General features: G+C 40.2%; 1 protein-coding gene across 2 annotated transcripts in view; it reads left to right on the plus strand.

The window, feature by feature from the left end:
• Window positions 1-26,383, plus strand: part of LOC136864213 (ubiquitin-conjugating enzyme E2 H) — a 115,660-nt gene that overhangs the window by 29,408 nt on the left and 59,869 nt on the right. Inside the window, exon 3 of one of the 2 annotated variants that reach the window (XR_010859286.2) lies at window positions 7,468-8,272. The exons of the other annotated variant lie outside the window; for it this stretch is intronic. The gene's annotated coding sequence lies outside the window, so the exon portion shown is untranslated. Of the gene's footprint in view, window positions 1-7,467; window positions 8,273-26,383 lie in introns of those variants that run through there. 2 annotated transcript variants of the gene reach the window in all.

Genomic DNA, 26,383 nt, shown 5'->3' on the forward strand with positions numbered 1-26,383 from the left:
CACTAAAACAGATAGTGGAGCCATAGGTGCAGCCATATCAGATGGGTGTATGTCAAGAGACCAGAACAACAAAAGGTTAATCAAAAGCCGTTCCAAAACAATTAAAATATACACTGACTGACAGAGCAAATGCAACACCAAGAAGGAGTGGTTGGAAAGGGATGAAAGTTGGGGAAAAAACAGAGACGGCACGGACGAATAATTGATGTTTATTTCAAACCGATATGCAGGTTACACAATGCGCACGGCATCGACTCAGTAGGATGTAGGACCACCGCGAACGGTGATGCACGCAGAAACACATCGAGGTACAGAGTCAATAAGAGTGCGGATGGTGTCCTGAGGGATGGTTCTCCATTCTCTGTCAACCATTTGCCACAGTTGGTCGTCCGTACGAGGCTGGGGCAGAGTTTGCAAACGGCGTCCAATGAGATCCCACACGTGTTCGATTGGTGAGAGATCCGGAGAGTACGCTGGCCACGGAAGCATCTGTACACCTCGTAGAGCCTGTTGGGAGATGCGAGCAGTGTGTGGGCGGGCATTATCCTGCTGAAACAGAGCATTGGGCAGCCCCTGAAGGTACGGGAGTGCCACCGGCCGCAGCACATGCTGCACGTAGCGGTGGGCATTTAACGTGCCTTGAATACGCACTAGAGGTGACGTGGAATCATACGCAATAGCGCCCCAAACCATGATGCCGCGTTGTCTAGCGGTAGGGCGCTCCACAGTTACTGCCGGATTTGAGCTTTCTCCACGCCGACGCCACACTCGTCTGCGGTGACTATCACTGACAGAACAGAAGCGTGACTCATCGGAGAACACGACGTTCCGCCATTCCCTCATCCAAGTCGCTCTAGCCCGGCACCATGCCAGGCATGCACGTCTATGCTGTGGAGTCAATGGTAGTCTCCTGAGCGGACGCCGGGAGTGCAGGCCTCCTTCAACCAATCGACGGGAAATTGTTCTGGTCGATATTGGAACAGCCAGGGTGTCTTGCACATGCTGAAGAATGGCGGTTGACGTGGCGTGCGGGGCTGCCACCGCCTGGCGGCGGATGCGCCGATCCTCGCGTGCTGACGTCACTCGGGCTGCGCCTGGACCCCTCGCACGTGCCACATGTCCCTGCGCCAACCATCTTCGCCACAGGCGCTGCACCGTGGACACATTCCTATGGGTATCGGCTGCGATTTGACGAAGCGACCAACCTGCCCTTCTCAGCCCGATCACCATACCCCTCGTAAAGTCGTCTGTCTGCTGGAAATGCCTCCGTTGACGGCGGCCTGGCATTCTTAGCTATACACGTGTCCTGTGGCACACGACAACACGTTCTACAATGACTGTCGGCTGAGAAATCACGGTACGAAGTGGGCCATTCGCCAACGCCGTGTCCCATTAACCTTTCTCTACGTGCGCAGCACAGCGGCGCATTTCACATCATGAGCATACCTCAATGACGTCAGTCTACCCTGCAATTGGCATAAAGTTCTGACCACTCCTTCTTGGTGTTGCATTTGCTCTGTCAGTCAGTGTAATAATAACAACAACAATAAAGCTATAAGTACACTTCAAAATAGCCATTGACATCAAGAAGAGTAAACTGATGATAGAGTTTGAAAACGCTTACATTTTTCTAAACCAGCATTATACATTAATAATAATCTAAATGATGTTCTTGACACTAATAGCCCATTAATTGAACAAATCCCTAAATTACTCACAGCCTTCAACATAAATGCAAATAATTTCTTGAAAATATTTAATTATATATACGTCAGCAATTCCCTAACGCAATAGTAGCCACTCCCAAGTCACCGATTCACGCCACACCCCCTCCGCCTACTCCTAATGTCCTCAATGCTCCGCCTACCTCCCCTCTCCTGACTCATTCTCCGCCTTCACAGACACACCCCTACAATACATGTAGCAGTAGAATAACAACTGCCAGATCGTCTCAAACAACCAACAAGGCTAGTCACCTCTCTGTCAACACTAGGGGTAAGCGTTATTAAACTTCCACTCATTAATAGAATGTTCTCTATGTTTCAAAACTTACACTTATTTTCTTACACATTTCAGTTTTCAACACGTGCTACATTGCGAATTCTTCTACATCTAAGGCTTTATTGAACACCCTATTTTTTGAATATACGCTAAACAGCTCACGACTACAATCTATTACAAAGATTATTCTAGAAGGAGCCTTTTGACCTTATCACGCAACCACTTGCAGTTAACAACTCTACTGCAATTCTACGTACCTGATTCTCAATCAACAACGTTCGAAGATTTATTTTTCGATATTTTAATTAATCCACGCTTCATTAATATCAAATAATCTGTACAATCCAAATGTATGTCAGATCATTATGACTATGTCTCGTTCTACAAATAACCGACTTGTACTTTTTTAGACAAACACTAGTATTCATTCCTTGTACATATAATACTTTGACAAGTTCATTATTGAATTTTAGTTGCATTTTAAGAATCGCTTTCTCTGTGGACTAGATTTTATGACTTTTTATCTTGTATTAAAGCATGTATTATACTTTAATGAGAAACCCAGTTCAGGGCCCTGGCTTAGCTTTAGATTAAGTATGGCTGAAGATGCTTACAAAGCCTAAGTGGAACATGTCCCATTTTAACGTATATGTATTATTTGTATCTTAAAGATTGTAAAGTATTGGAATGGTGGGTTGTTTTAATAAATTTGTTTGAAAGTTTTACATTTTAAGTTTTATACGCAATTTTGACATATTTCATTAGCGGGTTGGTTATATGATATATAGTCGGGTTAGTAAAGGTAAAGGAAGCGAAACTTGTTTTTTTTTTTTTTTCAGGGGTTAATTTTGAAGCGGTTCTTAGTTTGATTTTACCTATAATTTTATTGACCCTATCAGGTTGATAGCCGTTAAGTTCAGCTAAACCGGGCGAGTTGGCCGTGCGCGTAGAGGCGCGCGGCTGTGAGCTTGCATCCGGGAGATAGTAGGTTCGAATCCCACTATCGGCAGCCCTGAAGATGGTTTTCCGTGGTTTCCCATTTTCACACCAGGCAAATGCTGGGGCTGTACCTTAATTAAGGCCACGGCCGCTTCCTTCCAACTCCTAGGCCTTTCCTATCTCATCGTCGCCATAAGACCTATCTGTGTCGGTGCGACGTAAAGCCCCTGGCAAAAAAAAAAAAAGTTCAGCTAAATCTTTAATATAACTATTTTTTTTTTCTATTAGCATTAGAAAGTGGGATTTTTAGAGCCCTGTGAATTAAGCTGTAGAAAGTTGCTTGCTTATGAGAATGTGGATGCAAAGAATCATTCTTTTTGGTCAGTGGAGCGGACGGAGGTTTCCTCTAAATTTGGAATATAAATTTATCATTAGCCCTTGTTAAATTTAAATCCAAGAAATTCAAAGAATTATTGGATTCGTCTTCTTTAGTGAATTTAATATTATTGTCAATGCCATTGAGGTACTTTATTATAACTGTTATTTTGGTGTTTGTCGATGGTAGCGAATGTATCATTACAAATCTCAGCCACAATTGAAGACCATTGATTCTGTTAATTATCTTATTAGTTTCTAAGTTGTCCATGAAAATATTGGCAAGAATACCCTAAATTGGGTCACCCATTGCAAGGACCTTTTGATGGTAGATTTTGTTGTTAAATGTGAAAAAGTTATTGTTTAGAACAAATTTCAGTAGTTTGATGAATTCTTCTATTTCGAATTTACTTAAGTTATTCTGTTTTGAAAGATTAGTTTTAATTATACTGATAGTTTCGTTTATAGGTATATTCGAATACATGTTGACAATGTCATATGAAACCATTATATGATTGTGTTGTAACTTAAATTTAGAGAGTTTTCTGCAAAAAACAATGGAATTTGATTGGGCGTGATCAGTACTTGGATGGGTGACCGCTTAGGAACATCATGTGCTGTTGGCTCAATTCCCTTTTTGGCCGGCCCCGTGGTGTAGGGGGCAACACGTCCGCCTGTCACCCAGCGGCCCCGGGTTCGGCCGGGTCGGGTTTTTAATTGTAAATGATTAATATCCCTGGCCTGGGGACTACACTACACTTCCGCAATTACACTTCCATGCAGGTTCCTATCATATGGTAAAAGTAGTGGCAAAAGATCTGCAGAGGTCGAAGCCACGAACAAATATCAAAAACAAAACAAAAAATGCTCACCTAGCATGTGCGTCCAGAGGAATCAGACCAATGATATTACGGGCAGCTGAGTCATCTAGCAGTGCAAATGGTCTGCTGTGAACAGTGACCAGATTTACGCAATGACTTATCAACTCCTTTGTTTACTCTTCTTTGCATTGAATTTGTTGTGAATTTCTGTTGACTTTTTAGGCTTTTCTTTTTCATTTGAGTGTCATAAACTCTTCTGTATGCATGTTGCTGAAATGTGCTTCCAAATTGCTCCCATGATTGCCCTAGAAATAAATTAGTCCTTTGCATTAATATTGTTATATTCTCAGCATAGTAAGCCTTTGATGTGCAGGAGTCCACATTATTATTATTATTATTATTATTATAAAATGTACAGACCTTCACAACGCACAAGCAGTTGTGTTTGTTATGCATCTAGATGTGTTTAATGTTCACTGATATTCAAAATACCGGTGTACAGGATTTGTTTTCTACCCATTTTAACTTGCTCGCCACACAACAGATGTCACGATTGCAGCCCAAATAAAGGTTGCTGATTGCCCCCACTACGTAACGAATCAGCAGCCTGCACAGGTTGTTAATTACCTCAACAAAACATTGAGCATTCGATCAGAAGGGCTACCTCTTTACCATGTAAACGTAATGACTTAGAGTCCAGAAATTAGGCAAAATGCCTTTTTCATTTGGGTGTTTATATCGAAGTGGCAGATAGAGACAAACAGGTTTCCGTACGTTTCGGAATGGTAGGACCAGTTTTATTTTCCTTTTTTTGTGTGCCTATTTTAGCTTCCGTTGCCTATTTGATAGTTTAATGCCTTTTTTTGCCTTCATTTGAATTGTGGATATTTTCTGCTGTTATTTATTGTACCCATAACCCTAGGAACTTAAAAGGGTACATTGAAAATAATCCACAGCCTGTTTCCAGTCATTCAACCAGGTCAGAAATGGAATGAATGAAGCCCCCATCTAGCGGCAGGGATAGGAATTGTTCCGGCAGCCAAAGCCTGTCGCACTCCTCTGGGGCAATGATTAATGACTGACGATGAAATGAAATGATATTGGAGAAAGTTGCTGGAATGAAAGATGACAGGGAAAACCGGTGTACCCAGACCTGTCCCGTCTCCGCTTTGTCCAGCACAAATCTCGCCTGGAGTGACCGGGATTTGAACCATAAAACCCAGCGGTGAGAGGCTAGTGCGCTGCCGCCTAAGCCACATAAGCTTTATAGGGTATGTTAAATATTAAAATTAATCAATGGAAAGAAAAGAAAAGATGATTCCAATGTACTGTGTTAATAATAAGGAAGACAATTTCATTTTTAATTTAATTGCACCGAGCTCGATAGCTGCAGTCGCTTAAGTGCGGCCAGTATCCAGTATTCGGGAGATAGTAGGTTCGAACCCCACTGTCGGCAGCCCTGAAAATGGTTTTCCGTGGTTTCCCATTTTCACACCAGGCAAATGCCGGGGCTATACCTTAATTAAGGCCACGGCCGCTTCCTTCCCACTCCCAGCCCTTCCCTGTCCCATCGTCGCCATAAGACCTATCTGTGTCGGCGCGACGTAAAGCAACTAGCAAAAAAAAATTAATTTAATTGATAAAACATAACATTTACACAATCAATATTTTATATTACACAAATCTCTACTGAAAAGTCACTCCACAAGCCAAATGGTCGAGAGGGTTGTCAGGTCCCATTCCTGATACGTAAGATTAAATGGTGGTGGTTATTGTTTTAAGAGGAAAAACAACTTGGTAACCATCCTTTATTAACGCTAACCAAAAGGAAAATTGAAGAAGCCCGACACTTCGAAAAATGAAGATATCGGCAACACAAAGGTGAGGGCCACGAAATACGTGAAAATGAAAGACTCCCTAGGCCTTGAAAAGGACAGGATTTGACCAAGGGAGTTTAGGTATGAAAGATGAGAGTGAGGAATGTGACACAAGTAAGTGGAAGCAACGCTAGACTCAGCTAGGGGAACCGTTGCTGCCAACCCACACGCCCAAGTTGAGAGCCTCTGGTCCCTCTTTTAGTCGCCTGTTACGACAGGCAAGGGATACGTTGATATTATTCTATCCCTCCCACCCACAGAAGGACATAAGATTAAGCAGTATAATGGGATGCAGAGGTGCATTGTGTAGCTTACATTAAACTATCTATTAGTGCCCATTTTTGTCTTTATCAATGCCTATTTTAAAATATTTTACTGGCTTTTTCCTAAATTTTAAGTGCTTATTTGCCTGCCTGTTTTAGCCAAAATAAATGCCTGAGCTTCCAGGCTACAGTAATGACAGTGCCTATCAGAACTACTTAAATCCCTTCTTAAGTATTTGTTTTGCTTTTCTAATTTGGATACTTTTACTGGTATTATACCTGTATGCATGTCCTGTTACGACATAATACAGTTATTAACAATTTATGGTTTCCTATAGCATTGCTGGTAAATACTAACGTAATGCTAGTATTTTGCCAATATTTTCTGTAGCAATACTGTCTCTGGAAATAACATTCTTTGAGAGGTTTCCAAACTGTATTTTAGTTTATCAAAGTTTTTTACTGCCAAAGTAAAATTTGTATGTTGCCATGGTACTGCTCCTTCTCCCTTAAAGTATTTACAGTAATTGCCCTGTTTTCTTTCTGCTTTACAGTTTGCATGCCTGTTTCATTTTAATGGGAAATTTTCTAATCCATCGATTGTATATTGTCACTAGGTACTGGAAATAATAAAGTGGTTGTCATCTTTGTGTTCAGTCATTCCTGTAGGTATATAGCATGGATTGTTTTTTCCTCGCCTGGTGATGTAAAGCGCAAGTATAGACCACTTTGTCCAGTATTTCTGTTTTCAAGGAAATTGGTTTTCTAAATACACTAAACTTACTAATGAGTATTCTAAATGTGTTTCCAACAACTCTTCGGGCTCTCTCTAGTTGTAAATCCTCTTATTTTGAGACAAATTTCATCTGCTGTAAGGTTTTGTAATGTTATGTTATCTGTATGCAAAGTGACAAATGTGAAAAATGCTTCCACCCAATAATCTTCCCTTGGCTCCAACATCAGTATAGTGGAAGCAGTAAACACTGTTGACTGGTGCAAGTAACACAGCATTGTAGTTTCTTTTGAAATTGTAGTAGTCTGAATCATTTCCTGGGGGAGCCTTTATGACAGCATGTTTCCCATCAAGGGCCCCTAAGGATGCTGGGATGTTCCAGTAATTTCAGAAACCGTACAATAATTTACCAGTCTTCATCTCGTGTTAGTACCTGAAACATATAATTTTTTTTCCAGGTGTGTCTCAACAAGACCATTCAAAGTAATGATATAAATCCTGACATAGGAAGTAAGTGTTCAATATAAGATCGAGATTTCTGTTTGGGATGATACTCAACTTTCAGCACCGCCTTCAGTCGGAGAAAAAAAATTTGGTAAAGGAAGAAAGAAAGCGAACAGTGGCATGTCCTGGGATGTTAGTTTAATGCAGAATGCCCTAGATAAACTGCAAAACATATCCAAAACAGCTTTCCATATTGCAGAAAAGGAGAATATCTACGACTATTTCAGGAAATGCATTGAATATTACCACGTACAATTAAAGAAGATGTTATTATGTTGCAACATGAAATTATAAACTTTAATTACTAACAGAATATGTGGATTATCTCCACAGAATAACCCATCCAGACAAACTATGTCCTGTAGTGATGGAGAGGATTCTGTAAATGTGTATTCTCCTTTTGATGACAAGGAATATTCCAGGCTATATTTGTAATATTTATTTTGATCACTAAATGATGTTCAGCAGTAAATATATAATTTTTAGAATAGTTTATAACATTGTCCTGTACTGGTATTTTATAACGTATTAAAGATAAAGGAAGAATGTTCTTAAGTTTGATTTTTATGAAAACCATTCTTCATGTTTACTTACCTGGATAAACTCCCTCGGAGAGCTGTGGATGGCTTGTCAGGTGTACGGCATGAATTTATAGTGTTTTTAGCAGCACGGAAAAATAATTCTGTTTTAAATTAATCACCTGTTGCTAAGTAACATGGGGTTATTTCTAATTTTACTTTGGCAATTGTTGTCTCCTATTTGTATCTTATTTTGTTATTAGGAGTTCGAAATCACTATAACCAATCCTTGAACTGTACTCCTGTCATTCTTAACAAAACAAATTAAATCCTCTCGATTTTAAGCTCTCCTTTAATAAATGCGGAAGCTGTCAAAGCCTTGCATTGTAATATCAACTGCCTAACCCACTATCTCCTTCTCCTGTGATTTTTTTCATTGCAAGAAACTAACCATTTCATTTGCTAAAATTGAACACATAGCTACACATCCTTCAGCAACTAACTCGTCCATGGCCTTCTTTCAACTGACCACTTCGTTCCTCCTGTGAGAATGGACCATGCTTTCCAGTAAGCACAAGCTGATGTGGAGCAGTCATAACAGTATAATGGACACAAGCTTATCACACCCCATGGGAACACAACATTATATTTGAATGGCTTTCATACCACATGAGTGTAGCAAGAAACAGATTAGGCTTCAAGAGAGGCAGTCACCTTGCCACTGTTGCCTTTCAAAATTCCAGCTAATGATATCAGCTATCATCTGAGACTAATATGTCATTGGTAGGAATGGTGACAGACCAGTCGCACCGTCCAGATGGGCCACAATGACTGTAGTACAATAATTATTCTTCATTGAGTGCCAGACCTGGCTGTTATCCAAAGAAATTTTAATCTGCAAGACATCATATCCCCTATCTTCTTGTTTTTCCCATGCAAGGCTTCTTATAGTTTTACATTAAAAACGTCCACCTCTGTAGCATAACGGTTGACACTAACAGCTGCCGCTTGGGTCCCTGGTTTTGGATCCCGGTACTGCCAAAGATTTAAAAACTATAAGAGGGCTGGTATGTGATTAAAATGGTACGTTCAGCATACCTTCATTGGGGGTGTGCCTGAAATGACCTGCACCACTTCGGGACGAGGACACAAGTTTACTTTTACTTTCTTTAAAGGTAATGACGAAGATGTACACCTCTATGCTGATAGGTATAAACAATAAAATTCAAACCCAGGCTGAGCATTCTTAAAATTATTTACAATTAGGAGACCTAATCTCAGTACACAAGCTTTGTCACAAACAATATGAAGAATATAATTACACCTACACTTTCTTATACATTTCCCATGTTAGTTTCGCTTATATTTGTCATGGCTACCAACAATTTTCAGTAGCTTACTATTCACTCCTTAAAATTTTAAAAAATTGAGAAGCCGGGCTGAGTGGCTCAGACAATTGAGGTGCTGGACTTCTGACCCCAACTTGGTAGGTTTGATCCTGGCTCAGTCCGGTTGTATTTGAAGGTGCTCCAATACGTCAGCCTCGTGTCGGTAGATTTACTGGCACGTAAAAGAACTGCGGGACTAAATTCTGGCACCTCGGTGTCTCCGTAAACCGAAAAGTAGTTAGTGGGACGTAAAGCCAATAACATTATTATTATTTAAAAAAACTCTTGCATGAAAATGTTGAGCAGTTTAAATTAAAAGTTCAAATGTAATTAAATTTGGGGGACAAATATTTTAATATTTTAATGCCAGTCCAGTCCATGTATGGTATACTTTTTTTAACAAGGCATTTGAACCAGGTGTGCTCAAGCAAAAGCTATAAACTGAGAGAATTGGACACTACTTTTCTTATCATTTTGAAGACATATACATTCTTCTGCACTATTCAACTTTCCACTACCTGCAGTGCCTAACAAATCCTTCAGAATAAAGTACACTGACAAGCAAAGAAAGCATAACATTTGGATTGTATGGAGAAATACAGATTTAATGTACTAAAGTGGTACTTAGAATGCAAAATATCTTCATGAATTCTTCAGACATTTCTTATTAAACAGGTATTGCAGCCATTTGAAGCATGCTGGTAATTGAGGTGAAGAGATCGTTTTGTGGTATAGCATCCCTTCTTGAAGAAGAACCACCCGCAGTTCAGGCAGAGTATGGAAATCTTGTCAACAGGCTTGATGCCCGAGCTGATCCCATGTATGCTCAGGGCTTTGTGCTGGCCAGTCGAGTGTGTCGATTTCTGTCTCCTGTAAGAATGTTGACACGCACAGAGCAGCATGAGAACGGGCATTGTCGTGCATTAAAACAATGTTTACTCCAATAAGCGAACAAGAGATTTGTTTAACCAATATCTTCCCAAATTTTTTTGAAATATTTCATTGTAGTTTTTTACAATATGTTTTTTTTTTTTTTGTTTTTTTTTTACGTTCTACCGACACAGGTAGGTCTTATGGCGACGATGGGACAGGAAAGGGCTAGGAGTGGGAAGGAAGCGGCCGTGGCCTTAATTAAGGTACTGGGGCTGTGCTAGTCTGCATTTTATGTCCTCACGTCTGCCATCGTTAGTTATTTTTCTACCCAAGTAACAATATTAATCTACTTCCTTTAAGACTTCATTTCCTAATCTAATATTTCCTGCATCACCTGCCATCATTCGACTGCACTCCATTACTTTTGTTTTGGACTTCATCTTGTACTCTTTACCCAAGACTTCATCCATACCATTCAGCAGCTTCTCGATATCTCCTGCAGTCTCAGATAAAATAACAATATCATTGGCAAATCTCAAGGTTTTGATTTCCTCTCCTTTGATTCCCTTTCCAAATTCCTCTTTGATTTCCTTTACTGCCTGTTGTATGTAAACATTGAAAAGGAGGGGGGACAAACTGCAGCCTTACCTCACTCCTTTCTGGATTGCTGCTTCTTTTTCAAAGCCCTCGATGCTTATTACAGCAGACTGATTTTTATACAGATTGTAGATAATTCTTCGTTCTCGGTATCTGATCCCAGTCACCTTCAGAATCTTGAATCTTGTCCTTCTTGATTCGATCCTCTATGATCAGACGTAAAGTCAGGATTGCTTCACGTCTTCCTACATTTCTTCTGAAGCCAAATTGATCTTCTCCCAACTCAGCTTCAACTTGTTTTTCCATTCTTCTGTAAATAATACGTGTTAAAATTTAGCAGGCATGAGATACTAAACTAATGGTGCGGTAGTTTTCACACCTGTCAGCACCGGCTTTCTTGGGAATAGGTATAACAACATTCTGCTGAATATCGGATGGGACTTCTCCTGTCTCATACATCCTGCACACAAAATGGAACAACCTTGCCATGCTGGTTTCTCGTAAGGCAGTCGGTAATTCAGAGGGAATGTCATCAATTCCAGGTGCCTTCTTCCTATTTAGGTCACTCACGGCTCTGTCAAACTCTGACCTCAAAATTGGGTCTCCCATTTCATTAGCATCAACAACCTTCTCTTGTTGCAGAACCAAATTATCTACTTCTTTATCTTGATACAACTGTTGGATATGTTCCTGTCATCTTTCTGCTTTGTCTTCTTTCCCTAGAAGTGGCTTTCCTTCTGAGCTCTTAATATTCATACAGCTGGATTTCCTTTCTTCAAAGGTTTCCTTGATTTTCCTGTATGCAGCATTTACCTTTCCCAGGACCATACAACCTTCGACATCCTTGCACTTCTCCTTCAGCTATACTTCCTTATCTACCTTGCAGTATCTATCCACTTGATTCTTTAATCGCCTGTATTCTTTTCTGCCCTCTTTATTTCTAGCAGTCTTGTATTTCCTTCATTCATCAATCAGGTCTAGTACCTCCTGAATTATCCACTGATTCTTAGTTGATATTTTCTTCCTTCCTAACATTTCTTAAGCAGCCTTACTGACTTAATTTTTAATGACTATCCACTCTTCCTCTATTGTGTTTCCTTCAGCCTTTTAATTTAGTCCTTTTGCAACATCTTCCTTGAAACAATCTATCACACTCTTTTCTTTCAACTTGTCTAGATCTTATCCTTTTGCATTCTTTCCTTTCTTCAATTTCTTCAACTTCAGATGGCATTTCATGACCAACAAGTTGTGGTCAGAGTCCATGTCTGCTCATGGTTTCTGAATCTCTGACTAATTATAATGAAGTCTATTTGATACCTTCCAGTGTCTCCAGGTCTCATCCACATACACAACGGTCATTTGTGGTGTTTGAACCAAGTATTGGCAAGGACTAAATTATGATCAGTGCAGAATTCAACCAGCCGACTTCCTCTTTCGTTCCTTTGTCCCAATCCAAATTCTGCTACTGTATTACCTTCTCTTCCTATGCCTGCCACTGCATTCCAGTCTCCCATCACAATTAGATTTTTGTCACCTTTTACATATTGTATTAAATCTTCCATCTCTTCATATATTCTTTCGATTTCCTCACCATCCGGTCAACTAGTAGGCATATAGACCTGCACTATTGTGGTGGGCATTGGTTTGGTGTCTATCTTCACGACAATAATTCTTTCACTATGGTGGTCGTAGTAGCTTACCCGCTGCTCTGTTTTCTTATTCATTATTAAACCAACTCCTACATTTCCCCTGTTTGATTTTATGTTGATAATTCGGTAGTTACCTGCACAAAAATCTTGTTCTTCCTGCTAACATACTTCACGTATACCAACTACATCTAACTTTAGTCTATCCATCTCCCTTTTCAGATTCTCTAACCTACCACAACGATTCAAACTTCTAACATTCCACGCTTCAACTCGCAGAATGTCAGTAGCCATCTTGCTGATGATTGCCCCCTCTCGTGTAGTCCCTACCCGGAGATCCGAATGGGGGATTAGTTTACCTCTGGAATATTTTACCCGGGAGGAAGCCATCGTCAGTACATCATTCATACAGAGAGAGCTGCATGTCCTCGGGGGTTAGTTACGGCTGTAGTTTCCCGTTGCTTTCAGCCGTGCAGCAGTATCAACACAACTAAGCCATGTTGAGTATTATTACACCGGGCGAGTTGGCCGTGCGCGTAGAGGCCCGCGGCTGTGAGCTTGCATCCGGGAGATAGTGGGTTTGAATCCCACTATCGGCAGCCCTGAAGATGGTTTTCCGTGGTTTCCCATTTTCACACCAGGCAAATGCTGGGGCTGTACCTTAATTAAGGCCACGGCCGCTTCCTTCCAACTCCTAGGCCTTTCCTATCCCATTGTCGCCATAAGACCTATCTGTGTTGGTGCGACGTAAAGCCCCTAGCAAAAAAAAAATATATATTATTACAAGGACATATCAGTCAATCATCCAGACTGCCGCCTTGCAACTTCCGAAAGACTGTTACCCCCTTTCAATGAACCATTCCTTAGCCTGGTCTCTCAACAGATACCCATCCGATATGGTTGCACCTGCGGCTCAGCTATCTGCTTCATTGGGACACGCAAGCCTCCCCTCCGCGGCAAGGTCACATGGTTCACAGGGGAGGGCCTTCTATGATATTTTAGTAAAAGAAGTATAAGGTTGTAAAATGTACAAATAGTTTTTAAGTCATTAGTTACGAACATAAACCAACCCTTGAGATTCTAGATTGGCTGATGATGCTCTATAAAGGAGCGAAACATGTCCCGCATATAACTCTTTTTTTTTTTTTTTTTGCAAGTTGTTTTATGTCGCACCTACACAGATAGGTCTTATGGTGACAATGGACAGGAAAGGGAAAGGGCTAGGAGTGGGAAGGAAGCGTCCGTGGCCTTAATTAAGGTACAGCCCCAGCATTTGCCTGGTGTGAAAATGGGAAACCACGGAAAACCATCTTCAGGGCTGCCGACAGTGGGGTTCGAACCCACTATCTCCCGAATGCTGGATACTGGTCCCACTTAAGCGACTGCAGCTGTCGAGCTCGGTGTCCGCGTATAACTTCATATTAATGAGGAAACTCTAAATGTAATAACATTTTGATGTATTGAATAGGTGGTTTATAATAAAACATTGTTCGTTGTAATTAAACAGACTTTCTATACGGATTAAAAGATGAGGTTAGTTACTTGCAATGAAAAGGCCAACCAGGCCAGTACAAACGAAAAGAACAGATATCTGAATCTCAAAGGTAAATTAGCAAAATATTTTAAGTGGTATGTACCGAGCTATCAGTGGAAAGATGGCGTGGAATGACATTAGTATATGAATAAGTTTGAGTTGTGTTTTTAAAAGTAGTAAAGATCACAATATGAAGATAAAGTTGGAATTCAGGAGGACAAACTGGGTAATATGTTGTTTATAGGAAGGGGAGTTAGGGATTGGAATAACTTGCCAACATTTTCTTTGAAATCATTTAAGTAAAGGCTAGGAAAACAACAGATATGGAATCTGCCACCTGGGCGACTGTCCTAAATGCAGATCAGTAGTGATTTATTGATGAAGTGCAATAGTGAGAAGCATGTCTGTCAACAATATATGAAATAGTCTTCAGAATGCTCCTTACTCATTGTCTACTGATGCTAGTAATGATAAGAATGGCTGCAAATTGTATCCGTTGATGTTCACTCCCTTTCGTGAGAAAAAAAGAATCGATTGTTACTCTACTGCTTGCTTTGGGGGAATATGATTATAACGCTGGGGAAGGAATATTTCAGGTGTGGGATAGAGAAATTAAAAATCAAGATGCTGAAATGGGAAAACTGTTTTATCATTTGGTTGTGACGATGTAAATATAATGGTAGGTAAAATTAAGGGAATGTCAGCATTTTCGAAACGGAATCATTCAGTGGTTATGCGACAATGTATGTATTCCCTACTTCACTTAGCTGCCCAGAAGGCTACCAAAAGGGCTAGGAGTGGGAAGGAAGCGACTGTGGCCTTAATTAAGGTGCAGCTCTAGCATTTACCTGGTGTGAAAATGGGAAACTACTGAAAACCATCTTCAGGGCTGCCGACAGAGGGATTCGAACCCACTATATCTCGAATGCAAGCTCACAGCTGCATGCCCCTAACCGCATGACCAACTCACTTGGTACTTTATTTCTGCCGAACATATTCCCAGTTTTCACAGAGTACATAATGTTGCAAGTAGAAGCTCCCTCCATGCATAAAGTGGCCAGATACGTGAGTGTATTGTTGAAGGATTTAATGGTGAGGTTTGTGAAAGCTGAAAAGATTGGAAAGCAGCTAGAAGGAAGTTTGAAGTGCATTACCAAGATAAAGTTCAGTGGCAGGATTTGTCAGAAAGATGACAGTGATATTGTAAGTGGAGTTACATCAAGGCAGCATGTTAAGTGAGGAAGTGAGGCTGGCATTTTATCTGTAGATGACTTGAGACAGTTCTTCAGATAGGTAAGAAATTTCTTCTCTACAGCATGCAGCTAGCTACATTTTGGACAAGTTCCCTATTCATGACTCTGTGGTGAAGCACGCAGAAGTAGCGGATGTTTCATTGAGAGCATCTACTCTGTATTCATCATTTTTTGATTGTTTCAAAATATAATTCAGAACACTGACCCATACAAACTGGACGTCGAATTTGCTTCATACCAAGCAGATGCATTAAATGAAGACATTTTAAAATGTGAAACAATGGATGTAACATGGGCAAAAATTTCAAAATTGAAAGGTGCTTCTGGAAACATTAAGTATTCGGTTCTTCCTCTAGTGAGTGCTTGCCGTTTTAGTGATACCTCACAGCAGTGCTTCAAACTGAGGAAATATTCAGTATTTGCAAGAATTTGGTTAAATTTGAGTACCAGGACTCTTAGTGTTCTCCTGGAGGCAAAAATAAAAATGTTATCATGCTCTGACATCCATCAAAAGCAGTTTTCTGAGAAGGATCTCTGTAAGGCAAAAGGAGCAACTGTGAAAATGCTGCAGAGGTGCCAACTGTTCTGGATTTCCCCTCACAATTACGGCATTATGGCCAAAGGAGAAAATATTACAGAAAAGCGACATTATCACAAAAAATGTTATTTCTATGGGGAAAAAGAGAGCAAAGAACGAAAAGTGAATTGTTTCGAGCATTTCTTCTCAACCATCCTCGTTTTAATGATTTTGAGTTGCCATTGATACTTCGATCGTCACTTCCTTCTGCTACCCATAAACATTGTGAATGTGAATGAAGGAGCTCCAATCTGCTCTTCTCCACTATAAAATGTAATGTTGTATTATTGCACTATTATGTCTACCTGGCAGTACCTCTCCCACAAAAAGTGTTTTTCAATGTTAATAGGAAACAACTGAAGGACTTCAGTACATTAAGTACATCTATACTGGAATTGTGCTTATTGTTCAGAAGGCGAAAATGTCACAGGGCGAAGGATGATTTCAAGAAAACCTATACTGAAAAGCAGCTGCTGGGTTCAAAACAAGCTACAAAGAATGTTTTATGGTGAAAGTAACTCGTAATGTGCAAATTGTATTGTGTAATATGATATACTTTAGAATAGGTTACTGTCAGGAGGGGCAAAGGGGGGTCATTATTGAGAAAAGAGGAGAATGTTTTGTATTTGACTCGAAAATTTTCTGAGAGGGCTGAAGATTACCGAAAAGTCACTTCAGAGGTTGGCACCTCTGGTGCTGCAAGAAAAGCAACTTAAGTATGTTAGTGTGTTTAATAATTTTTTTAACACAAAAGAATAAAAAGGTATATTGATATTGTTTGAAATTGCATATTATAATTTGCCCAAGATTTTGAGTCTCACCAGAAGCAACTGTGATGATGCTGCAAGGAAAGTAACTTAGTTATGTTTATGTATGTAATAATTTTTCTTTTCAACGTGTAGGAATTTTAGAAAAACGTGTTGATATTGTTTGAAATCTCATATTATAATTTGTCATGTTCCCCACCATCCCTTCTGAAATTCACCCTACTGAATACTACTGATGTCCACCTTTGAAGGTTGGTATTTCTGTATTGATAGGTTGAAGAAAAAAGGAAGCGAGGCAATGTTCCAAGGAATATGTTGCTTGAGGACCAACTAAAGAAGTGAAAGAAACTCAAAAGTCAAAGAATGGACAGTCCTTATGAATATCAGTAAGGCTGCTGAAGGTGAGGAGAAAAAAGTAAAAAAAGGGGCGGGGGGGGGGGGGGGGGAAGGCATAATCAAACTATGCATTTGTGGAAAACTTGTCACATACTGAACCATAGAAGAGAGAATGTGATAAAAGAAGGCACAGAAAGAAAAGGAGGCGGCCCGACTCCTTGGCTGAATGTTCAGCGTACTGCTCTTCGGGTCACAGAGCCCCAAGTTCACTTCCCAGTTTGGTCGGAGATTTTCACAGCTTCTGGTTAATACTTCAGGCTCAGGGACTGGGTGCTTGTGTCTAGCCCGAACATAATCCTCTCCATATTCAAACAACATACCACACTACCAGCCATGAAAGAAACACACAATAGAAATTGCATCCCCCCCATACAGGGTTGGTGTCAGGAAGGGCATTCGACCGTAAAACAGGCCCAATCCCCATGTGCTACACAGTTCGCACCCACAACCCCACAGATGTGGGAAAAGCAGAAGAAGAAGAGTATGGCAGAGGTGCCGACTATTGCAGATTATGGATAATTATTGTATATTTACCTTTAGCACTGTCTGGCCCAGTGAGGAAAGCAATGGCAAACTACACTGCTGGAAAAAATAACATGCAACATCCCCATTGACTGTGTTCAGTGGCACCAGGATATAATATGTGCATACTGAGTGGTTGTTGTGTTAGTGATTCTTTTGTCACGTACATCGGCGATCAGATGGTGCTCAGGAGGCCTGTCCATGCGCACTCTGTTTTGACTGTGCAAGCAGTAACTTTGCTGTAGTTATAGGTGAACAGTGCTTGCAACATTCATTCTAAGGAACAACCATGCCCCGCCGACGAGTATATGCTCCTGTTGAACAACTGCAGTTATTTGAACGGGGTCGCATTGTGGGCCTGCGGGAAGCTGGATTGACATATCGATGGGTTGCTACACATGTTGGGTACAATGTGTTGGTGGTGTGTTGTTACTTTCAGCAGTGGTCTATGGAACATTCCCACACCCATAGACCATGCTCTGGACGTCCCCACAGTCCAGACGCACATCAAGATCGACACATTGTGCGAGCAGAGGTGGCCGACCGGACATCATCCAGGAACGAAATCTGGTCACATGTTGCACCTGCTGTCACCAAGCTCCATTGGGAACCGTCTACTTGCAGCAGGATTACAATCACGTGAGCCTCTGGCCAGGCTACTACTGACACCACAACACCACCAAGCATGGCTACGCTGGTGTCGTGAAAGAGTCAACTGGAGAGTGGAATGGTGCTCTGTTGTCTTCAGAGACGAGATTAGGTTCTGTCTGTATGCAAGTATGAATTGTAATGGCATAGACCTGGTGAGCGGCCTATTCCAGAGTGCATTCGTCCACGACACTCAGGTCCCACCCCAGGCTTCATGGTTTAGGGGGCCATCAGTACTTGCGGTTACAGTTAGTGTTTCTGCACGGTAACGTAACCAGAGCCCGTTACATTACACAGGTTGTTGTCCCCGTGCTACTGCCATTTCTTCTACAGGAAGTTGATGTGCTTTTACAGCAGGACAGTGCACATCCACATACAGCTGCTGCAACGCATCCTGCTCAACGTGGTGTACAGCAACTGCCCTGGCCAGCAAGATCACAGGATCTCTCGCTAATTGAACACGCACAGGACATGATGGAGCGGGAAATTACTCATTCATTGCAAGTAATGAAAATCATTTCCTCTGAATTGAAAGAATCTTAATAGTTTAAACTATTTTAACAATGTTTAACTAATACGTTAACATCTTGTACTGTATTGAATAGGTTGAAGTTAAGAGAAATTTTCTTAAATGATATTAAATTACATGTTCTCCAGAGCCTGCAAGAACCATTGCGGAATTGCATCAAAAAGTGCAAGATGCTTGGGACAATCTATCGTAGGATGCCACTTGGCACCTTAATGATTGTTTCCATACATGTGTACTGTGTATTGATGCAACTGTTTGGGCACCCTTTACTGTGACGTGTTTCATTTGGTTTGAATTTGTAATCATATACTCCTGCAATGATAAACTACCTGTCACATCGCTTGTGAATAAAATGACCTTGCCCTTGAGGATGTTGCATGTTTTTTCCGCCAGTGTACATCACTCCTCATCTTGCCTAGTATGCCTCATTTTGATGCTGCCATTGGTTTTTGTGGTATTCCTATATCTGCATAGCCTTTGGTGGTGATATTTGAGGATCTAACCACCCTCTGGGCTGATGACCTAACAGACTGACATTTTCGAATTACAAAGGGAAAATATTGCAGAAAAACAATGTCATGGAACAAAGAAATATGGATAAAGGTAAAACAGAATTGTTGACACATTTTCTCCTGGCTTCTATATCAACTTTCAGCAGCTTTGCAGGTGAAATAGTAAGTTCCAAAATAGTTGCTAAGTTGATCGTACAAAAGTGATTCAGATATTTTTGAAATTATTGTAACAATTGAGACTGCATGATAGTTCTGAAGAAATCCTTTGTCGCCACTTTTAAATACTGGAATAACTTTAGAAATTTTAAGTAAATCAGGATTACCTCCAAACTCTAAACACTTATTAAAAATAATATCTAGAGGTTCAGAAATCAAATGTATTATTCTTTTGATGATGTAATTAGATAACCAATAACAATCCATACTCTGAGTTTGATAATTTTAAACTAACATTAATTACTTCATCAGATGGGATTTCAACCCAATGAGAAGTGTTTCGGCAGGGGGGTTGATTGTGAGGAAAGTCACTCGCAGCCATACCTGTTGTCTTAATTTGATCTCCAGTTTCTTTTACAGAGTTTAAGAAATAATTATTCAGTTCTTCAGGATGGAGAAATGTGTCTTGAGTATAACTTGGTGCAAAGGTTCAAGAAAACAGATGTTTTACGATTTCGTCATTAAGTTATGAGTTGACTGAAATTTCAAGGAGTGTTCTCTTTGAAATTGTGTCAGGAGCCTTAGATTATTGGAAGTAGTGCTCGCACTGGGTACCGAGAATACTGACAGGGATGCACAAAACCAAGCATGTAGAGCGGTACAGAAGTGAAGGTAATGCGTTCGTAAGCCAAATTGTCACCAGCGACGAAACATGGCTGGCTAATGTTATGCCGGAATCAAAACGGCAATCCACGGAATTGAGACACTCAACATCACCCTAAGAAGGCAAACAATTTCAGCTTGCAAACTCATGTGCACTGCATTTTGTGATGGGCAGAGTGTGTTGCTTGTGGATTTTTTTGCATGAGGGTTACGCAATAAATGCCGAGACTTATTGTGAGACATTACATAAACTCTGTCGTGCAATCCAAAACTAACGGCGTGGCATGCTCACAAGAGGGATTCTTTTGCTTCATGACAACAGACGACTTCACTCAGCTAATCAGATTCGAGACCTCATCAGTTCATTTGGTTGGGAACAATTTGATCCTTCTTGTAGTCTGACATAGTGCCTAGTGACTACCACTGGTTCCTGCACTTGAAAAACATCTAGTAGGTCAGCGCCACGATGATGATAATAACGATGGTGATGATCTAAGAACATAGTAAGATTTTAAAGTAGTGGAAAGTTGGAACTTCTCAAACGTACAAGCTGGAATTTGTTATATAGACCTAAAAATAACTGTGCTTCAGTGGCTGGTACACCAGGCAGCAGATTTCTATGGGGATGGAATTCAGTAATTGGTTTGATGATATGACGTGCCTTAATATGCTTGGAAACGATGTTAAGAAATAGTTTAAGGTACAGGCTTATATGTAAAAAAAATTAATTGTTAAAAAAATTGCATTACTTTTTTTCCTATATCAAAATGGTACCTACTTAAAAAACTTGCCTCGTAGTTTAAAAGAATGCAATTTAACACGTTGACTATCAGCTCCTGAGCGGGTGATTTAAACCTACAGCCCAGTCTTTTTAAATCCCCTCATCTCTATAGTGCTTATTTTACATTAAATGTTACTGTATGAAAACGGTTGCTGAGCCTTTCAAGAATCGGCCTAATTTTGTATAGCCTATCAGGATTCCCCTCATAATGACTGCTGTCGTTAAAATGCAATGATAATATGTTTTTGAACGGGGTTCTTGCCATGGTTTTTGAAAAAATCAGTGAGCTGAAAATAGTGTCCTCTGTCCAATAAATTTTCTGAACTGGTTTTTGAATTATTCTGGGTACAAACATTAGTCCTAAACACTTTTTCATCTCATTTACGTTGACTGGTTTCCACGTCTGAAAAAAAGAATAGGCCTATTTAGTGAATGGACGCGGTGCTGCACTAATAACTTGTTCTGCGTAGAGGTTTGTCTGATGGCATACATATTCAAGGAAATCATCATTACTTTACAAATAAATTGACGAAAGACAAAATTTCGTTTCTATTTTCAATGTCAACATTTAATCCTACCCGGCCAGTGAACTGATTGCAGGCGAGCAATAAGACGGATGCGTATTGGTTATTTGAATGTGCTGAATGTCATTTTGCCCAGAGTCTCGTATATCATCATCGGAATTGCTTTCGCTATCTCTGAAATCAGGTATGAGTTCATCACCAGAATCATCGTTCAGTAGTATGTCTTCAATTTCCTCACTTCGTATACTGTGTTTGTAACTTGTCATGTAATTGTGGCACGATAACTCGCTTCACTACACACCCTCACAAGAATACCGTAACTGGGTTAGGTTTGTATTTACTCAAAGAAAGAAGGAAAGCATTGGAATGTCCCCACTATTCAAGTAGTCAGGGTGAGGGACTGTTCATTTGTGTGCCATCTATGGTTTTCAACACAAACTACGACTTCATAAGAATATAGCACTAAATTCGGAACAACGTTTACATCGCGCAACCTTAAGCGCCTTAACTCGGATATGGTCCCGCACATAGGCTGCTGTTAATGCTTTATGGCGTCTGTGGGAGTGAATGTGTTAAACAATTGCCTAGGTAACGTATTTGATTAAAGTTTTCAGGTCATACATTCAAGTATTCGCGAGTACATGTGACATGGTGGTACAATAATAATCGCTGTAGTTGCCACGATTTTGAATTAAAGCCTGCAAACGTGCGTGCCTTATGTCATACAGGTGCCGTATGTAATTTTGTGGGATGGAGTTCCACGCCTGTTGCACTTGGTGAGTTTAATTGACAATGATTAATGCTGGTATTGGACGACACTTGATTTGTTGTCCTGTAATGATGTGTACGTGCTCAATGGGCGAAAGGTCTGGTGATCTTGCAGGCCAAGGCAACTGGTTGACACTCTATACAGCACATTGAGTGACAGCAGTGGTATGAGGACAACTGGTAAACTGTTGGAAAAAACCCTTGAATACTGCCGAAGAATGGCAGCACAACTGAAGCCGCAAATAACAGTGATTCGGAATTAGTGGCATGAACGCTTCTGGACGTCTGGCTGGGAGTTGCTTTTCACGTAATCAATTTGTTACAGTTCGCTGTATCACTCTGGTGTCAAGTGAAGTTTTAATGGCTGCTGCAGATCCAGTATGATCCTCCACAGCCATGCAGTGAATACAGCGGTTTTCCCTCTCCATAGTGGCCCATGTGCGGCCGGACCACTGTTTTCTTGAGACAGTGCCTTCCAGTGACCATTGTTGCCAACACCGATGCACTGTGGGTACATCCCTGCCAAATCTTTCTGCCACATCGCAGAAAGAACATCCACCTTCTCGTAGCCTAGCCTTATTACACAGCCTCGTTCAAACTCAGTAAGCTGCTGATACTTCCTTCTTCATCTCCTTAAAAGCATGTTTGACTCGCACTGACCTCACGTCAATACCGGATGATGACTAAAGCTCACGAAGTGTTGCCGCTTGTATTTAAAGCAAACATGCTTTGCAAGGTCATAGCACCGCTCTTAGTCGACTAGTGGGTAAATATGAATAGGTGTCATCTTTCAGATGTGTAAACACGTACCAAATTTTGTTTCATCTAGCCCAACTTCTTGGTGTTGGGATTCTATTTTCTGCCAGTGTACAATTTACAAACATGTATAAACCTTGTATGCTGAGGGAAAACACGGATCTAGTGCTGTACATCCAGGTCTTCTAGCCTCAGTACCAACAGTGACAGCATTTTGCCAATATCTTCTTGGCTACCACAGTATGCACAAAGAGGGCAATCATTTGTCATATGCAAAACGGCCTGGAACTCTGCTCCACAATCGCATCCTGATGAGTTCTTGATGTAGCAATGTAGCCACATTTGGCAGAATCTGTTTTGAGATGTCTGCATCCTTCTGGGAGCTGAAAACCATCTGGAACATTGTTTGATTCAAAGAAACTGGGCCACTCCGGAGCTACATACATCCACTGCTGTCTCCATTCTGCTGTTGGATTGAAGGGAGCATCTATTGGCCTCTTGGCTGTTTTCTTAGATGGATGGCATTATTTCAGCCTATGTCTCCAAAGATCCGCTACATCTCTGTGGATGGGATGTGCTGGATTTGACAATCTTATCTAATTCTTGGATAAAAACATTAAAATGGCACAAACTTGATGGGGCAATGAGCTACAGAATAGACTTACATGATGATATGTATAGTATTGTTGAGCTGGATGTCGACTTTCTTGATGTGGCAATCAACTTATTTCTTAAAGTAACTTGATGCTGATGTTGTTTGGGTCATCAGTCCATAGACTGTTTTGATGCAGCTCTTCATACCACCCTGTCCTGTGCTAAACTTCTCATTTATACGTAACTGCTACGTCCTACATCTACTCTAATCTGTTCATCGTATTCATTTCTTGGTCTACCCCTACCATTTTTACTGCCTACACTTCCTTCAAAAACTAATTGAACTAGACCTGGGGTCTTAAGATGTGCCCTGTCATTCTCTCTCTTCTTTTCGTCAAATTTCACAAAATCATTCTTCTCTCACTAGTTCCATTCAGTATCTCTTCATTTGTGATTCGATCTACCCATGATGATGATGATGATGATGATGTGACTGGGGCAGATGACAAATGCCACAGATGTTTACCACACTTCCAAATGTAAGTTTGGTTGCTTCTAAAATGTAACATTTGGGATGGCTGACCACTGTGCTCAGGAGAATTTGTTGCTTCTCATTCTCTTTTGTTTATGACTTTTATGTTAACTTACCTTACTTAATCACACCATACAATATTAAATCATTATAGAACCTATTCAAACTGTATTTTATGCTAAGTAATTTTGTCCCATTAGAATTGTATGGTGGCCCACTGTGCAGCGTCAAGGATATCATTTCCATATTAGGACCGATGACCTTAGATGTTAGGCCCCTTTAAACAACAAGCATCAACAAGCAAGCATCATTTCCATATTCAGTGGTGTCATCATCAGTAATTATCTGGATCAAGAAATTGTAGTGGAACTTCTGTAATTACATCAACAGATGCGTTGTTCTTAGCACTTTGTGTAAGACCTGGGCGGGAGACAGTAAATAAATCAATTAATTAATTAATAATTAACACGTGGTCTTTCTCTGTTTTTGTTAATTGAATTTGTGCTGGAACTTACTGTATATCTCAAGTCAGATCAGCTTTTGCTTTGTTTATTGTAGCTTCATGCCATTAAGCTGTGAACGACTTTCCAGGCATTAATAGATAGCAGGATGTGATCATTCGTTGTGTTATCTGTTCATAGTTAAACACAACCATAAGTACTCACAAGTAAACAGTAACAGCACTTAATTGCTTACATATACATTGTATATACAACTGTATATACATAAACTTACCACTCATTGGAATTAAACATAGCCAGTTCATGTCACATGATCATAAACATTGGATATTTCCACGAATACTGCAAACTATTGTGTTGAGGGCCGCACGGACACATCCTCCTCATGGAAAGGCAGTGATTGCCGAGGCTTGGGAAGTAATGTGTATGTGAGAAACAAGGAGTGTGAACATAACACACGATCTGGACGGCCGTCCCGCCTCTATCTGCTTCCCGCCGCTCACCTCCTATCTGTGCAGTGCTTAAATGAACAAAACAGGTGCTAAATATATGACTGGGCATCTAATTTTGATATGGCTGAATAAAACATTCCTACTGAAATAGTCGAACCAAATCTCAATCAGATCGGAGACTTGCATTTGGAAGGGTTTCCTTGTAAGATGTATTGAGTATGATTAGTGTCTTTCTTATGTTCTCCTCCTTCTTCTAAATTAATGTTAACTAATGTAGGCTGAGATATAATCGATAGAATGTTTCCATTAGGAATTTTACTTTGAATAAATGCATGTTCGAGATAGATTCTGCTATATTATAATCTATTAGCTTCATGTCCGTATTGATAGATACTACAACATAAAAGTAATTGAGAAGTCTCCACCTTATCAATACATAAATCTGAGGAATTTGAAGCCATTGCTCCAGATTATGGTTTACCTTGCAAACAACACTGTCACATTTACTAAATACAGTATCCCTCATTATAGAAAGTTCTATAATGATCATGCTTACTTATATTTAAATTACTTCATTTCCAGGCCTTTATCAGAGCCACAATGTCAAACAGACAATGTATACTAATTGATTTAGTGTAAGAGAAGGCCCAATGGCCTTAACTATGCCAATAAAGACATTTATCTATCTATCTATCTATCTATCTATATGCTCCTAGCTCTTTGACTAAACTAATTTTATTTTTAGGTAAACTTCTGATATTTGTGTGGTATATTCTCAAGTTATTTTGTTTTGTTTCGTGCAGTATTTCTAATTGTGCACTGATCAATAATCCTACATACTTTCATATAAACTTGATGTCTTACAAAATCATGAAAGATGTTCATTAATATCTATTCTTCCATCACCTTCCGCACAACATTCTCGGCAGAGTTGGTAGCGCAGCTGCTGCTGCTGCTGCTGCTGCTGTTCTTGTCTTCCTATTGGTGCCATTTCATTCTTAAAAATCTTTTTTCATGCTGATAGATTAATTAATATACCAAAGATAACATTACACTTCCCTCTTTCACTGTTAGTTTCACACACCACATATTCACCACTATACGTCCACTTGAAACCTGCAAAATACATGAAATACCATGAGCCTGATACTCGCTCAGCGCCATGAAAATCTTTGCTGTAACTAGAATGCAAAATAAGCCATACAAATTCAGAACAGCGTTTGACTGTTAAAGAATGATAATATATTTTGAGTCCTCAGCCCAAGGGCCGGTTGGATCCCCAGCATTTCCACCTTCAGCAATAAAAGATCAAGGCATCACTAAACAGGTGTACTAGGTATTGCTGTTACTTATCAGCCTGCTAAATCCCCAAAAAAGCGTAAGCCATACTTCCACACTGTTTATTGGAGGGACTGGTTGCATA

Source organism: Anabrus simplex, chromosome 2 (genome assembly GCF_040414725.1).
Source record: "Anabrus simplex isolate iqAnaSimp1 chromosome 2, ASM4041472v1, whole genome shotgun sequence".
Classification (NCBI taxonomy): domain Eukaryota; kingdom Metazoa; phylum Arthropoda; class Insecta; order Orthoptera; family Tettigoniidae; genus Anabrus; species Anabrus simplex.